The 18,361-nt window shown below is 42.2% G+C and overlaps 1 protein-coding gene across 10 annotated transcripts in view; it reads left to right on the top strand.

Moving 5' to 3' along the window:
* Positions 1 to 18,361, top strand: part of LOC131432269 (SH2B adapter protein 2) — a 64,141-nt gene that overhangs the window by 8,513 nt on the left and 37,267 nt on the right. For 2 of the 10 annotated variants that reach the window (XM_058598437.1, XM_058598434.1), the window contains one exon: positions 16,852 to 16,894. The exons of the other annotated variants lie outside the window; for them this stretch is intronic. The gene's annotated coding sequence lies outside the window, so the exon portion shown is untranslated. The remainder of the gene's footprint in view (positions 1 to 16,851; positions 16,895 to 18,361) is intronic. 10 annotated transcript variants of the gene reach the window in all.

The raw sequence follows: 18,361 nt of genomic DNA, 5'->3' as shown, positions 1-18,361 counted from the left end.
TTGGTTGAGCAAAATTATGCGCAATGATTAGTACAACAACTCTTCTGAAGACAACTTTTCCGTAAAACGTTTCACAAAAAAGTTGGAACAGAAAAAGTGAATTTTTATGAGCCACCCTACTTTTATTCGGGAAAATTGATGTAACTCTATCAAATGACAAGCTAGAGAGGTGCTTTTTTCAGCAGAGTTGCTCAAAATAAAATTTTCTTCAACTCTATTGTACAACAAAATCATTTTGAGTTCAATTAAGAAAATTAGATTTCAGATTTCAATCTAAATGAGGACCACCCTAGTAACATTTTTCATCAAAAGGAGCGCCATTTGATTACAAACAACTTTTGTGAAGACACCAACTACAAAAAACTAACTGGTGAAAATATTTTTGTCACTCTAATTTCCCGTTTCGGACCATAGTGCAGTGTTTCCCGAGGGTTCACTTTTGAATCGTGAATGTGAATGTGCTGTAAAATTGTTGACATATCATACGGAACTATTCCTAGGCACTTGCTTGCAAATAACGTCAAATGTCAGAGTACTTTGGAACAGTTAATCTGAACAGAAAAAATATTGAAGCTACGTAATATTTTCTTTGGGTATTTCAGGGTTGTTACGAAAAATTTCAAAATCAAAACGCGCGATATCGAAAACTAAAACGCCCAATATTCGAGCGAAGTGTTACGCCACTATTTTTATGCAGGTTATACTTTCCGCAGAACTTAAGAACTTAAAAACATAAGTTTGTCATTTGAACATAATAATGCGGACTTATGCATACAACACGTCACTTTGAGAAACCCCATGAAAACGATTTCATTTTTATTCTCCATCTTTTTCGATGTCTTTAGTTAAATAATACTCTCTGATGTTCGGAATATGTTACAGTAAGAATAAAAAAGCCTTCAATTGTGATTTTGATTTTCCGGCTGCTCGGCCATCCATGGAAGTTGACCATCAATGTCAACTTCCCTCTCTGAGCAGCCTAGATAGCCGTGTAGTGTCGGTAGCGGTTTCCCAACTGGCTAAGAATAACGCTACGGTCCACCTGTACCGGTGGTATAAGTCCACCAAACAGGTAAGCCGTGTGGCATCCGGCGGAATTATTTTTTACCAAGAATTGATCCACTGGTTTCCTGTTCCATGTCGTAAAAGGCCACAAAAATAGGAACTCCTAAGTCAAGGTGTATTTCCGTGCCGATGGCTGAATGGCTGCAGGAGGTTAAACAATGCAGTCGTGAACGGAATATCTTGGGATTTTCCCTTACTGTATTAAGCGAAGCTCTGGCACAGTGGACGACTTCTTTCTTCGCAACTCGTGGGATTTAAATAATTAAAACATTTAAAAAAATCCTTACATGGTTCGCTATAGGCGATTATAAGCCAATATATTTGGTTTCTTGTAGTTGTTGTACGATAAGTGCTGAAGGTGGAATGTTCGTTACTCTGATTGATAATGGTTAGAGTGGCACAAATCAATCTTCAGCATAAACGTACAGCAACTATGAATCTATCCAGACTTCTTCAAGAAGGTAAAGCTTCTATAGCTTTGGTTCAAGAACCATATTTCCAAAAGGGAAACTTCTACGTTGGAAAATTGTTAAACCCAGTCTTTGTTGCCTTCAACAAGAGCGGTATGACTAATCCACGTGAAATGCCTCGAGCATGCATACTTGCAAATAGTGCTCTCGATGTTTCTCGCATATCGGAGCTCACAACTCGGGATATTTGTGCTGTCACAGTTGGTATGACTGTTGATGGCATAGACAGGAAATATGTCTATTGTTCGGCATATTTACCGCATAACCAACCTTCGCCAAGCGATGACTTCAAAAAGGTTGTATCATACTGCTGCAAGAGTGATTTACCGCTTGTAATCGGCAGTGACATAAATGCTCACCATATCATATGGGGCAGCACAGATATAAATTCGAGAGGCTCTGATATGATGGAATTTGTGAGCAGTACAAACCTGCACATAGTCAATGCAGGAAACCGTCCAACTTTTGCGAGATCTGGAAGAGAGGAGGTTTTGGACGTAACTCTCTGCTCTGATAGAATTGCGCATGAGTTGGTGAATTGGCTCGTCTCCGATGAGCTCGAACCTTCGTTGTCTGATCATAAGTACATCTTCTTTGATCATTCAAACGTTAAATTTGATATTATCACATATCGTAATCCCAAATCTACAAACTGGGACCTCTATGAAGAGGGCTTGGCGACTAGATTTTACGGGTACCAACCAACAATTGAAACCCCAATTGATTTGGAAAATGTTGTCGACGAGACAAACTCACTCATAGTTGCAGCATATGAAGAGGCTTGTCCACTTCGGATTGTGCGAGCTACTAGAGGAACTCCTTGGTGGAATGCTGAACTTGCTAGACTAAGGAAACTATGCAGAAGAGCTTGGAACCACCGACGCAGAGATGGGTCGGAGGCATTCGTGTCGGCTCGAAGGGCTTACAAAAATGCTCTTCGATCGTCTGAGCGAAGTGGTTGGAAAAGCCTCTGCACAAATGTTTCTAGTCTCAACGAGGCTAGCAGATTAAATAAGTTACTTTCGAAGTCTAAGGACTTTAATGTCAGTTTCTTAAGAACTTCAGATGGTGAACACTTGTCTGATGAAGGTGATGTACTTCACTATCTTTTTAACACTCACTTTCCAGGATGTATGAATCCATCACCGACAGCTCTTCCCGAGACTTGTCAGGTAGTTACGATTCTTGGGCCCTTGCTCGAAGCGTTGTGACGATTGAATCGGTCAAATGGGCAGTTGAGAGTTTTGCTCCGTACAAGTCTCCTGGAAAGGATGGAGTTTTCCCAGTGTTACTGCAGAAAGGGTATGAACATTTCAAACATGTTTTGAAGAAAATACTTACTTTTAGTCTTGCGACTGGATATATTCCAAGAGCCTGGCAGGAAATAATTGTCAAATTTATTCCCAAAGGCGGTCGCGACACTTATGAGGAAGCGAAGAGTTTCAGGCCTATCAGTCTTAGCTCATTTCTTCTTAAAACAGTGGAACGCATAGTCGATCACTATATCAGGAATGTTAGTTTGGGCGTGCATCCGCTACATGGAATGCAACATGCTTACCAGCGTGGAAAGTCCACTACAACCCTGTTACATGATGTTGTGTACAACATTGAAAAAGCTTTCTCACAAAAGCAATCTTGCTTGGGAGTTTTCCTAGATATTGAAGGTGCCTTTGATAACGTGTCTTTCAATTCAATTCTGGAAGCAGCCCGTGGTCATGGCATACCTTCAAGTATCACAAATTGGATACACGCAATGCTTAGCAATCGACTTCTTTGTTCATCGCTTCGGCAAGCAGAGATTAGAAAACTGAGTGTCTGTGGGTGTCCTCAAGGTGGTGTACTATCCCCACTTTTATGGAACCTAGTCGCTGATGGTTTGTTGAGGAAACTTAATAACCTTGGATTTCCGACTTATGGTTTTGCCGACGATTATCATATATTGATGACCGGTATAAGCATTAACACTCTCTTTGATTTAATGCAGCAAGCCCTTCGATCTGTTGAACAATGGTGTTGTCAGGTTGGATTATCTGTAAATCCGGGCAAAACATCAATGGTGCTTTTCACTCATCGTAGGATAATCACAGGAGCTCGTCCGTTGCAGTTCTTTGGTTCAGAGGTCACTGTGGTCGATCAAGTTAAATACGTCGGGGTTATTCTTGACTCAAAACTGAATTGGTCTGCTCACATTGACTTCAGGATTAAAAGAGCTTGCATGGCTTTCGGCCAATGCAGACGAGCTTTTGGAAAATCATGGGGACTCAAACCCAGATATATTCATTGGATCTACACAACTATTGTTAGACCAATTTTAGCATACGGATGTCTTGTATGGTGGCAGAAAGGAGAAGTCGCGACAGTTCAGTCAAAGCTAAATCATCTCCAAAGGATGGTCCTAATGGCGATGACAGGAGCATTCACGACAACTCCTACTGCTGCTCTAGAGGCGCTACTGTGTATTAAACCACTACATGTGTTCCTAAAACAAGAAGCATTATCTTGTGCATACCGTCTTAGGGTTACAGGGCTTTGGAACAGTAACCCATTAGATTATGCTACCAGCCACACTCGCTTGTGGTCTCAAATGGTTACGTGGGATGAGTATTTACTCGCTCCTAGTGACCTAACTCTCACATGCAGTTTTCCTTTCAAAACATTCAATGTGAGCTATCCTCTTCGTGAGGAATGGTTGTCCGGTTGTCTGGAACGACAACTTGATGAACACATAGTTTGTTATACGGACGGTTCTCTGTTGAATGGTCGTGCTGGTGCTGGTGTCTACTGTCGTGAAATGAGGCTGGAGCAGTCTCATTCACTTGGTAGATACTGTACTGTGTTCCAAGCAGAAATCTACGCGATTCTGTGTGGAGTACAATCGGCACTTCAGCAGAGGACCTGTGGTAAACGTATTTATTTTTGTTCCGACAGTCAGGCAGCCTTAAAAGCACTCAGTTCGAATGACTCACGGTCTAATCTAGTGATCGCATGTCGAACTCAAATCGAGGACCTCAGCATTTCAAATGCTGTTTACTTCTTATGGGTACCCGGCCATTCTGGTATTACTGGAAATGAATGGGCTGATGAGTTGGCTAGAGCTGGTGCAACGAATGATTTCGTTGGTCCTGAACCAGCTTTACCACTTTCAACTAGTTGGATAAAGCACAAGATACGTTCTTGGGCTGCATCCAAACATGCCAGCTACTGGCGCAGCTTGCAAACTTGCGCTCAGACAAAGCATTTCTACCAGATTTAGATGTGAAAATGTCAAAGTGTCTACTGCATTTCTCCAAGTATCATTGAAGTGTTCTGGTCAGAGCTCTGACTGGACATTGCAAACTCAATTATCACATGGCTACTATTCAACGTGCTGAGTATTATTCGTGTGATTTGTGTGAATGCGATTATGGTACTTCATATCATCTGATATGTAACTGTCCCGCATTGAGGCAGCTACGTATCCGGGTTTTTGGTTCTCCATACATGGTTGAGTCTGTGTATGCGGAGCTAAAATTGAAGGATATTCTCTCGTTTCTCACCCAATGTGGTAAGGAGCTATAGTCAGAAGGGTTCATCGTTCTTCCTGGAGTGAATGAATCCCTTCTGTATTAACCTTAAATAGGGTTTGGCAGATTGTTTGGCATCCTCTGGGGGGTACCGAATTTACTTCTGCTCGTACATACTGCGAGTCGTTCTGCATTCTTCCGGGAGTGCAGAATGGTGTCGCTTTTGTAAGATCTCTAAATCCTCTCGGGGGTTGGAGGTTTTATTAACAGCAGACTGTTCGGGACCTCTTAGAGGTTCAGAATTTACTTCTGCTTCCACCAGATGTGATCCCCAGCAGATTGTTCGGCATCCCTTAGGGGTGCAGAATTTACTTCTGCTTTTATGTGTTTTTGTGTCGTCATTTTTTCCCATCCTCCTAGTCCAACCCTTACCATTTCCTTTCAATCCTTCCCTCTTATATATCGGGAAAATGATGCTAAAAACAAATTGATGGCAAGGCACAAATCTCCAAATATCAAGGGGAACGTGCCATTTGAGCCAATTTGTTCTGATTCCTGATTCCTGCTTGCAAATAACGTCAAATGTCAGAGTACTTTGGAACAGTTAATCTGAACAGAAAAAATATTGAAGCTACGTAATATTTTCTTTGGGTATTTCAGGGTTGTTACGAAAAATTTCAAAATCAAAACGCGCGATATCGAAAACTAAAACGCCCAATATTCGAGCGAAGTGTTACGCCACTATTTTTATGCAGGTTATACTTTCCGCAGAACTTAAGAACTTAAAAACATAAGTTTGTCATTTGAACATAATAATGCGGACTTATGCATACAACACGTCACTTTGAGAAACCCCATGAAAACGATTTCATTTTTATTCTCCATCTTTTTCGATGTCTTTAGTTAAATAATACTCTCTGATGTTCGGAATATGTTACAGTGTTACTCCAGGCTTGCTCAAACAAATCAAAATGAAGTCGGTGTGTCATTTCATGCGTTTATATTCAATCATAAGCCATCATCATAACCTCACTCAACTGTACTTTCCTCCTCCTTTCCCTACATTCCTACCTTCTCGCTCAAAACTGGCCTGCTCTTCGCACTCTTTCTCTATTTTTCCATCCTCTACAAATCATAACCTCACAATATCTTCCTTCCTCCACCGTTTCTAAATTCTTCACTTTCCTCAGCGTTATCTCATAATATTTACAATAGTGATTTTCTACTCACGGTACCGGAGACTTGTGAACTTAGCCTATTGATCATCTCAATTACGTCGCCATTTTGCCAACAGCGAACACACAATGGCTGCTCTCTTCCGGCGATCGATCAGCTGCAGCTCAATGACGTCGCTCGTTCCGTCAGCATTCACTCGCCGGTATCCAACGCCGCGAGTTGCACACTGAGTCCGGCCACGGTACTTTTCTCGATCCGTATGCGTCAGCTAACTTTCCGCTTTGTCCACCGTCAACAATGCTCGAATCAAACGAGAGGGTCAGTCCACCAAACTTGAAGTACGAGAATCGTTGTCTGTCCGCGCGCCGCTTGGGTCGATGATAGCACGCCTGCCGACGCAATGAATTGAGCCGTCGCCGAAGAAATGCGAGGCGAACCAAAAACAACAAAACCCTGAAATAATGGCTATATTGAATCTTTTCGTGACCACCCTCTTTGGTGAGTTATTACCCTTTCGGGGTGTCCGTTAATATGCTTGGTGCCCGTCGATTCGCGAATAAGTTTCCTATCACACCGCGTTTGGGGTTTTGCTCTTTCCTAGCGCTAGATTTGCTTTAACAGCGTCGCAGTCGTTTTCCTACCCCGTTCGTTAGCTGGTGTCCTCTTGCTAGTCGTTGTGGACGGATCTTCGAGCTGTAATCGACGATTGCAATAGTTTTGGATGGTTTGAGCGAACCAGCACATACCTGTTTACGGCCACGTTTTCAGATTATGTAGAATGGCCGATAGCGGCGAATTGTTTCGTGTCACTGCGGAGTGAATTTGACGTTCGCCTCCGATGACTGATTGAGCCGAATGTGGATGTTCTTTGCTTTTCCCTTTCTGTGCTATTTGACGTTTGTGCGGAAGCTAGTGTTCGCATGTTTTACATCGTGCGTTTGCCGAGGAAGCGGTTCGTAAACAAGCAGTGATGCCAGGGTTGCTGGCCTGTGTGTTATTATCTTGTTCAATTTGTGTTGTTGGCTGACGAATGAGATTAGACTTTCGATGGAGGGAATCGGTGGTGCTATTACCCGCTAAATACTATTTGTTGTTTATTTTGTTTTTAATAGTGCTAACTATTGAATATGCTAAATGAACTGATCACAAACGCAACACAACCTTACCACAGATACAGAGTTTTTTGTGAGCGTCGATAGGCAGCTCACAAAAAACTCTTAGACTCATTTCTTCAAGAAATTTCATAGAGATAGAACAGATCCAAACGTTACCGAGTTGGGTAGACCCCAAAATAGTGATAACTATATCATAACTAATATACGCAAGCCTTGTAGCTCGCCAGATCTAAGAGCTCAACTTTAAGCTAACTAACTAACAAACAAACATAACGGCAGCAAGTTCTGCCAAAGGTGATCTGAACGCCCACTAATGAGCAAAGGTCTCTACGCTAGTTCTTGTCCCATCTTCTGTGCTTCGTCGCTCCTGTGGTTCGACACTCATTAGATCTATACTAGTTCTAGAATGCAAATAGAACTAGAAATCTTACATGCAACAAAATTTACTACTAAATGTTGGCTAATCTTTGAACGATTAGAGGGCTAATCTTAAATGCGCGTTGAGTCAAGGAAGCATTTCCGCGACCTAAATCACTATGAGCCCTGATAAGAGGTTTTACCGCGCCTCCCGATCGCGTTGATTTTGTGAGATTTCATAGTGATCCCCATGCAAAAGAATACCATCTCGTTCAAGACCTAAGCCTGAGATAAAGACCTATCGCAATGATTGTTGGTAGATCAAACAATGTGTGGTTAGACCGTGTTCGTCAGAGATTCTAAAGTGCTGGTCCATTTAAGTGCAAGGATTAGCGAGGTTTCGATTTTTGATTTAGGTCCTCGAGCCATTGCCGAAATACGTGTGTGAACGGCACATTGCTCATCGTCGTCAGCTCCTTGCTCGCCGATTGCATAGCTGAATTATGTAATTCCTTGTCCAAATGATTACCGCCGAACGAGGACTTCCGATGCAAAATAACACCGTGGTGTGTCAGCCACAGTTTGGCGTGTTTTATTTCCGTGGTTGGCAACTTTTGTTGCTTACATAGCTGATGTGCAACTTTACTAGTCCGGTTTTATGTCTTTGGCATGATACTGTCCTTGTTTACCATCGCTGACATCTTCTAGCCTGTAAACATTGCAACCTAGAACTTTCACTACCGTAGCTGGGACGAATTTCGAGTCGAGCTTCCGATTAGTGTGATTGACCTTCGACGATTGCGTAAATGTTCGCCGCCAAACGAGGTCACCCGTCTTGAACGTGATCGTTCTTGTTCTCAGATTGTATCGTTGTTTGGTTTTCTCATAATTGTTTTTTATGCGTTGCGTGATGAACTCGTGAATGCGACGGATCGAAGATAGCCGTACATCTTGCGCTACTTTGGGATCATCTGGTGTGTTTAAGTCTTGCTGCGTGTACAGATCTGTGTGTAAGATGAGTTCTCGGCCAAAGTTTGCATAATGTGGACTGACTCCAGTTGCTTCGTGCTTGGCACTATTGATGGCAGCCGCGATGGCCTGTAGATTTTCGTCCCAACCGCGATGGTCTTCATCTAGCAGGGCTCGAATGCACGTGATTAATACTCTATTCACTCTCTCCGCATTATTTACCATAGGGCAATAAAAGGCCGTCCTCATGTGGATAATTTTGTGTTTGGAAATCCAGGACTTGAATGCGACTGATAGGAATTGCTTCCCATTGTCTGAAAGAATAATTCGTGGCCTTGAGTAACGTAGACAGACATATTGTTCTAGGAACTCCACCATTTTGGCTGAATCCGCTGATCTCATGGGGTGTACTACGACGTATTTTGTCACCCAGTCCACCACAACCAGCATCACTGTGTTTCCCGAGCGTGAACGAGTGAATGGGCCTACAAAATCAATTGAAACTAACTCCCAGGGGACACGGGCTGGTTTAGGTCCTCCCATGTTCGGCATCATGGTTCTATTCGGTGCTTTGCTAGCCTTGCATATCTCGCATCCTCTAACGTATCGTGCTGTGTCTTCCATCATCTTAGGCCAATAGAAGTGGGTTTGCAACTTCTGCCATGTCTTTTGAAAGCCCAGATGCGCTCCTGATGTTGAGTCATGGAATTTTGCGATTACTTCTATTCGTTGGTTCAGCGGTACAACCTTTTTCCATTTATGTGTTAGTGCACCTTCCCCATTTTTACTGCTACAATTTTTATACAGTTCTTGGTTTACCATACGAAAGTCTGGATATTTGTCGCTCTGCTGTTCGACCCGTTTAGTGAGTTTGTGGTACCAATCATCGTCTGAAGCATCCGCCGCAAATTTGAATGTGTTCACGATTCTGGACAACGCATCCGGTACTACATTGATTTCTCCCTTCCTATATTTTATTTCAAAGTCGAATGCATTCAGCCTTAGTATCCAGCGACTCATGAGCGCCGTCGGGTTTTTCATTGACCTTAGGTAGCTTAATGCCGAATGGTCACAATGCACGATGAATTTGGTGCCTTCTACATAGCCTCGAAATTTCTCTATTGCTCTGATCACGGCTAGACACTCTCGCTCGGTTACTGAATATTTTCGTTCTGAAGCCGACAGTTTCTGCGAGAAGTAAGCTACAGGGTGCTCTTTTTCTTCATGCTCCTGGGTTAATACTGCACCAATGGCCACGTCACTTGCGTCACATGCAATCGAGAATTTTTTCGTATAATCGGGCATGACTAGAACTGGCGCTGATACGAGTGCTGATTTTAGTTTCAGTAAAGCTTCTTCTGCTTCTCTGGTCCACTTGAACTTGGTTTTAGTCTTGGTTAGCTCCGTTAACGGTGCAGCGATCCGAGAGAAGTTCGCAATGAACCTTCGGTACCAATTGCACATTCCTAAAAACCTCTGTACCTCCTTCCTGCACTGTGGAACTGGAAAATGTACTATACACTCGATTTTGTCTTGGTCTACATTCCATCCGTTTTTATTTAAAACATACCCGAGGTACTTGATCTCCTCGAGACAAAATCTGGATTTTTCAGCCGAAATCGTGAGTCCTGCTTCCATTAACCGCTTTGCAACTTTGTCCAGCATCTCAATGTGCTCGCTGAAGGTCCGGGAACAGATGATAATGTCATCCAGATAATGGAAGACATGTGGCTCTAGGTCCGCAAAAAGATGGGTCATCAGTCGAGCCAAGGCCTGGCTTGCCGTGCAGAGGCCAAACGGTACCACTTTAAATTGAAAGTGCCCTCTTTGTGGAACCGTGAATGCTGTCAATGGACGAGAATTCGGTTCTAAAGGTAATTGCCAGAAGGCATCTTTTAGGTCGATCGCTGAGATGAATGTGCACCCGCTGAGATTGTTCATTATCGCTGAAATCTGTGGAATCGGGTACCCCTCGTTTACCATCACCGAGTTCAAATGACGGGCATCCAGACACACGCGATACTGACCAGTCTTTTTCTTGACGGCTACTAAGGGATTATTCCATGGTGAGAACAGCGCCTCTTCTATTACATCGAGCTCCAGCATCCGGTCGATCTCCTTATTGATCTCTTCCAGTACGTATTTAGACATAGGATAGTATCGTTGCTTTCGTGGTTTGGCGTCACCGATATCGATGCGGTGAGTGTAGCGGTCAGTCCTTCCAAGTCTCCCTGGTTCAGCTTTTGGAAAACGGTCAACGACTCGTTTTAGGCTAATCACTTCTTCCTCCGATAGTTGCTTTCTTTTTTCGAATGGCTGGCTAATCTCTGGTTCGAGTTCTAGGTTTGCTGAACAACAAACTGGTTTGATGTTAAACGCATTCCAGAAATTCATGCCAAATATTACACAAGTTGGCATCGTAGGAAGAATTAACATTGCTATGACTTCGTTCTTCTTGTTATACGCTATTGGTAAGCGTACCACCGACTGAATTCGGTGCTCCGTACCATCCACTGTTTTAATGCCTCCCGCAAGTGCGACCTTCTGCAGCCCTAGCTCTTGCACTATTTTCACGTTATCTCCACCAAGAATGGAGCAGTTAGCTCCACTATCGAGCAATCCGGTTATGTGTTTGCCGAGCACCTGCACTAGAGCGTGAGGCCGATTGTCATTTTCGGGGTTTATGATTAAGGAACTAATTTGAATTAAATCTATTATCGTAGAGGGATCGTGGAGATACCGCGAGGATTCTATTCCCTCTGTTATTTGTTCCCCGCCAGTACGTTTTCCGGCCGTTGAAGACAAGTCGGGCAGTTCCGAAGTGAGTAACCTTTTTGTCCACAGCGGTAGCAGAACAATATTGCTTGAGGTTTGTCGCAATCCATAAATCGGTGACCCTCTGCATCACAATTCCAGCAAATCTGACATCTTGCCGATGGCGCTACACTCGATGCTTTCCGCGTGTTATGTTGGTTCTCAGATGTGGTTTGTTGTGACTGTTGATTTATTGACGGTTTTTCTGTCGCTTCTCGACGGTCAAATCTCAGCCTCAGCGCGTTGACTTGCTGTAGTATTGTATCCATCCTCTGATTCAGATTGTCTTCTTCAGGTATTGGTTGCTCTCCATATGCTCCCTGGGATGATTGTGAAGTGTATTCTATCTGGTTTTGCATATGTTCTGCCTCTAATGCATGCACTCTCCCAAAACGCTGCAGTGGTTGCCGCTGTTTTGTGTAGCCTGGTGTACCTAGAGAAGGTTCTATCAATGCTTCTTGTGGAAAGGAGAAGTGTCGTTGCTGCTGTTGCAGTTTTTTGAGTTCGTCGAGTTCTTTACATGCCTGCACCAGTGAGTGAATGGAGTGTTGCGATGCAGCAATTGGCGCGTACGTTGTATTCATATTCTTCTTTATAATAAATAGTTTTTCTAAATTGCTCATTGGAGGGTCAACATATTGGAACAGAATGGAGATATCTTGATAGAACTTGTTGAAAGATTCATTTTCACCCTGCAACCGGTGGTATGCCTCTGCTCTTAGAATGTATGCGTAGTTGGTCGGTAGAAACTCGTGTCTGATCAGGCGCTTGAAGTCTTCCCATGTTGCTAGTTGCCCAGACGGGTAGAGGTTGCTGTACCAATTCAAGGCGTCATCCATTAATAAATGCTTGACGTTTCTTAACAGTATGTCATTGCCGATTTCCTCTGATGCAGCAAAAGTTTCAACTCGTTGCAAAAATGTGTTAAGCGATGATCCATCCTTCTCCCCTTTGTACCTGAATGGCCAGTTATGGATTGCCTTCAGCGTTCTTCTTTCCTCCAGTAAGGGCCTCGGTGTATTTTCATGCTGTAGATGATTCAAACGTCCCATTAACTCGTCACGTATTAGGTGATTTCGTTCTCTTACATAGCCTTCCTGTACTCTTGGGTGTACGTAAGGTGGTGGTGGCATGCTGCTGAATATGGGGTCCCGCATGCTCGATTCTCCATGTCCATAATACCTATTGTTCTGTGTCGGGTTAGGACCTAAAATGTTCGCTCCTCTTCCACGATACGAGCGCTGGGTTTGAAATGACTTTATTCCCGTTTCGTTTTCATGTCGTGTTGAGTTACTCCGAGGTGTAGCTGTAGCTGATGCATCTGCCAAGCTGCTCATGTCCCTGGATTGCTGCTGAGCTGCTTGTGGCGCTTGGTTTGCAGTTACCGATTGGTTTATGGGGTCTCCGTTGACGTCGAATCCCCGAAGGTTGGCTTCTGCAGACGTGGACATTTGACGAGTATCTTTTGGAATGGCACCCGTATTATCTTTTCTCGCACCATCACTGTTCACAGCTTGTTCACCACTTTTCTGGGAATTACCCAAAACATCATCTATATCTTCTAACGAAAATTGCACTAATAAAGAAAGAGTTGCGTGTGTCTCTTTCAGATCTTCCGGTGGTTCCACGATGGCTAGTCTTTCACGGTAATGTGTTAAACGGGATAGTATTATCCGAACACTCGGAAGATCGCCGCGTTTTAACGCACTTTGCATTTCTGGCATCAATTCGCGTACCCGAATTTGACATTGACTGATATTATCTGCCGAGTCCATCACATGAGCGGAACTATTATAAATGGTTCCTCTGATTTCATCTTCTTGCATGAGCGCCCGTAAGCGAACGGATCTTGCTCTGCGAGGAAGTACGCCGAGATTATTCACGTGGCGCAACGCCAATTCATACCAAATCTCTTCTTCTGTCAGGCTTGATGGATCCATGATCCTTAAGGTCTATGATTAGCCAACTAAACAAAAGCAATTGAGTTGCAAAATCAGCAACCTAATGCAATACTCTTGGATCGTGCCAAAATTCTATTTTCTTTAAAATCCAAAAACAAACACTAAACAAACTATTAAATATGCATAAACCACAGATTAAAATGGTTCGTTTTGTTGGGCGCCATTGTTACTCCAGGCTTGCTCAAACAAATCAAAATGAAGTCGGTGTGTCATTTCATGCGTTTATATTCAATCATAAGCCATCATCATAACCTCACTCAACTGTACTTTCCTCCTCCTTTCCCTACATTCCTACCTTCTCGCTCAAAACTGGCCTGCTCTTCGCACTCTTTCTCTATTTTTCCATCCTCTACAAATCATAACCTCACAATATCTTCCTTCCTCCACCGTTTCTAAATTCTTCACTTTCCTCAGCGTTATCTCATAATATTTACAATAGTGATTTTCTACTCACGGTACCGGAGACTTGTGAACTTAGCCTATTGATCATCTCAATTACGTCGCCATTTTGCCAACAGCGAACACACAATGGCTGCTCTCTTCCGGCGATCGATCAGCTGCAGCTCAATGACGTCGCTCGTTCCGTCAGCATTCACTCGCCGGTATCCAACGCCGCGAGTTGCACACTGAGTCCGGCCACGGTACTTTTCTCGATCCGTATGCGTCAGCTAACTTTCCGCTTTGTCCACCGTCAACAATGCTCGAATCAAACGAGAGGGTCAGTCCACCAAACTTGAAGTACGAGAATCGTTGTCTGTCCGCGCGCCGCTTGGGTCGATGATAGCACGCCTGCCGACGCAATGAATTGAGCCGTCGCCGAAGAAATGCGAGGCGAACCAAAAACAACAAAACCCTGAAATAATGGCTATATTGAATCTTTTCGTGACCACCCTCTTTGGTGAGTTATTACCCTTTCGGGGTGTCCGTTAATATGCTTGGTGCCCGTCGATTCGCGAATAAGTTTCCTATCACACCGCGTTTGGGGTTTTGCTCTTTCCTAGCGCTAGATTTGCTTTAACAGCGTCGCAGTCGTTTTCCTACCCCGTTCGTTAGCTGGTGTCCTCTTGCTAGTCGTTGTGGACGGATCTTCGAGCTGTAATCGACGATTGCAATAGTTTTGGATGGTTTGAGCGAACCAGCACATACCTGTTTACGGCCACGTTTTCAGATTATGTAGAATGGCCGATAGCGGCGAATTGTTTCGTGTCACTGCGGAGTGAATTTGACGTTCGCCTCCGATGACTGATTGAGCCGAATGTGGATGTTCTTTGCTTTTCCCTTTCTGTGCTATTTGACGTTTGTGCGGAAGCTAGTGTTCGCATGTTTTACATCGTGCGTTTGCCGAGGAAGCGGTTCGTAAACAAGCAGTGATGCCAGGGTTGCTGGCCTGTGTGTTATTATCTTGTTCAATTTGTGTTGTTGGCTGACGAATGAGATTAGACTTTCGATGGAGGGAATCGGTGGTGCTATTACCCGCTAAATACTATTTGTTGTTTATTTTGTTTTTAATAGTGCTAACTATTGAATATGCTAAATGAACTGATCACAAACGCAACAACAGTAAGAATAAAAAAGCCTTCAATTGTGATTTTGAAAGAAGTTAAACAGATTTCAGCGAATACATTTTTTTTTGCTTCAACATCTTCTTGCTCGGCAAACATTTGGTAAGAAGAATTTTAAGGCAGACCAGGATGAGGATGATTTGATTTACTCTTTTTAATTTCAGTTTCAATTATAAAAGCGTCTTCTCCTGTTATCAGATTTTACTCTGAATGTGTTTCTTTTTCTCCTTAACTTTTATTCTTTTATGTGGATCAGGGAAAAGCCCACTGTAGTTTGTTCCTGTCAAACTTCTTCTCCAGCAGGCATAAAACCTCCTCATCTTTTGTGTCAATATATTAAAATCATCCAAATGATTTGGATGTGCTCTTTAAAATTTAACTTGGAATCCAGAATACCATCCATGTCCTTAACAGACGATGCGCGTTCGAGAACAGTTTGTGGAGAATTATAGTGGAACTTGAATACAGAATTTGGTACTAAAAGGGATAACGGAGCATTTAGTGGCATTTAAAACCATTTTGAAATATGAAATATGAAAGTTATCGGCGAACGATAGTTTTATACACTTGATCGAAAAATTAGATCGTTGAGCTAAAATAAAATTATAAATGGTCCAAGGTGTCTTCTTTGAGGAACTCCAGAGGTAACAGCAAATGGTCACAAATTTTGTGTATGATAGAAATCGCATTCTTAAAGCAAAATTTGCACGACTGGTTTACGAAGTAAAGTTGGGCAAGAAAAGAAACGAAGAAGCTCTGGGATTCCATCCGTGGTGATAAGAAATAGTTCTAATAGTTTGTTGGTTCATTCAACATTTTCAATTGTTCTTTGCGCTCTGGATTTTTTCCTGAAATACGAGAGAAATCCTATGTGCACAAGGGTATAGTATCCAACTACCGTGGAATTGCTGCTTTGTACGCTGTATCGAAGCTGTTTGAAATTATAGTTCTGCATTTTATAACACATAGTTGCTCTGACTACATATCTGAGACTCAGCATAGCTCCATGCCAAAGCCTTCAGCTTCCCCAAATTTAGTAACCTACACTGTATTAAGAATGCGATTTTTATCATACACAAAATTTGTGACCATTTTATTAAAGAATAGCATTTCATTTATTACGTTCTTTGCATTATTGAATGTGTTTTCACTGAGACGATTTCTTCCATCTGACATCAATATCTCCGAGTGCGAAAATCTTTTCACGATTTCCGCATTAGAATGGGGAAACGCAATCTCATATATCGAAATGTTTTTGTAATTCCTGGTAACAGCTCTGTTGAAATATCAATATATATCACTCGAGATCGAAGAGCATAGAATCGAAATTTTGTCCACTGAAGAAAACATTTGCTAGAACCGCCTTCTAGCAAATTTTGATTTTATCAAGATGAACATTCACCAATTCATGGGGTTTCAGAAAACTCACAAGCTTTAAAAATTTGCAAAGAACTTTTTTTTTTTGAACACATAACTCACAAATGCGGAATGATGTTTTTTGAAATTCGTGCGTAAACCGCGCCATAGCATCAAAACATTTGCAGAAAGCGCGCTAAATCCGCGAAATCCGCGCGACCGTAACAACCCTGTATTTCTTAGCATCAGAGATACCAGAATAATCTACACTAGTAGGCTGCTTCAACGGACTGTTAAACATCCCGAAAAGGTCCGTTGGGAGGTTTCGGAAATTTAAAATGCATGAATCGCCGAGATCTGCTGAAATTTATAAAAAGGCGGGTGGGTAATGCCAGAGACACAACTGAAGGACGTGAATACGAATTAAACTAACATGCTCTTTTAACACTTCCGAATATCAATAATCGTTCGTATTAGTTGAAAAAAACGTTTTTTTTTTTCAGTATGTCTACATATTCAGTAGAGGGAAACAATGCATAGTTCTATGTAAGTATTCAAATGGTTCTAAACAGAATTGATTGATAGAATTTTTCCGATGTTCAACTGTTAACTACCTACATTTTCCCTATCATTTATATATTACTGCATTCTGGATATTCAAGAACCGCAACTGAATCAAAGAACTAAATTCGGAATCTAGGACTGGCTCCGAATTCAGTGGCAAAATTCATGTTCGGAATCCAAATCCATATTTCAGTTTATGAAATTCTGGAACTGAATTGATTTTCAGAATCCTGAGTACAACTTGTATTGCGACATTTAGGATAAATATGCTTTTCGCAAAATTTGAGTAGATATTACTCCCTTTTGTTAACATTTTTAAATGAGTAGAAAGTAACCAAGGCATTGGAAATCTATTTATGCTTCACAATGTATTTTTATTTTAAAATGTAAACAAAAATTTTAATGTATTTTACTTACCAACTAGAGCCTGATACGGCTTGCCATCTAGGACACTTTACTTTCTCCAACCTGAATTTTCACACAGTGATAGTTTTAAATTCTACTAATATTTTTGACAATTGTTCTCAGCTGTCGGAAATGAGTACCTTTGATTCACTCACTGAGGAGCCACTTCTAAGCGTGTGTTCTAGTAAGCGTTATAGGCATGGTCGGATTACGGGTATTTGCACCCGAAACACGAACCGAAACCGGACGGGTTTTGGTCGGGTACGAGTAAAATTTTTACTGCTCATTCGGGTTCGGGTCGGGTAGAATCTCTATACCAGACCATCTCTAAAGACTGTTCCAGAAAGTGTGAAAAGCACTTTGATTTCGCTGTAAATAATTCACAAGTGTTAGATATTCAAATTTTATTCGATATACTGATAATATTAGACTACAACAACAGAATATTATTCTCAACATTTGCTACTTAGCCATTGTAGACTAGCGGGCGCACCTTCTTGCGAACGTTCCTCATTAAATTCCGTACAGACTTCTTGGCGACAAGTTTTGACACTTTTTTCCAATCTTTTTCGAACTGTTGAATGGTTTCGGCTGCCGAGACATGTTTCCTAAGATGTGCCTTCGTTAATGCCCAAAATTCCTCAATTGGTCGAAGTTGTGGGCAATTTGCTGGATTCATGTCTTTTGGGTGACATTTTTGGTAGTATACCATTCTACCGTTGATTTCGAGTAGTGGCAAGAAGCAAGATCTGGCCAGAAGACAACAGGATTCTTGTGACTTCGAATCATGGGTAGAAGTCGTTTTTGTAAACATTCCTTGATGTATATTTCGCTGTTCATGAAGGGTTTCGAAATCTTACCGCAGATACAAATTGCTTGCCAGACCATAGCTTTCTTACCAAATTTTTCGACTTCAGTCGATGTCTCGGACTGATTTAACACTTGCCTTTCTCGCACCGTATAATATTGTGGTCCCGGCAAGGATTTGTAATCGAGTTTCACGTAGGTTTCGTCGTCCATGATTATGCAGTTCAAATTTCCAGC

This window comes from Malaya genurostris, chromosome 2 (genome assembly GCF_030247185.1).
Source record: "Malaya genurostris strain Urasoe2022 chromosome 2, Malgen_1.1, whole genome shotgun sequence".
Lineage (NCBI taxonomy): Eukaryota > Metazoa > Arthropoda > Insecta > Diptera > Culicidae > Malaya > Malaya genurostris.
This window is presented reverse-complemented; position numbering and strand designations above follow the sequence as displayed.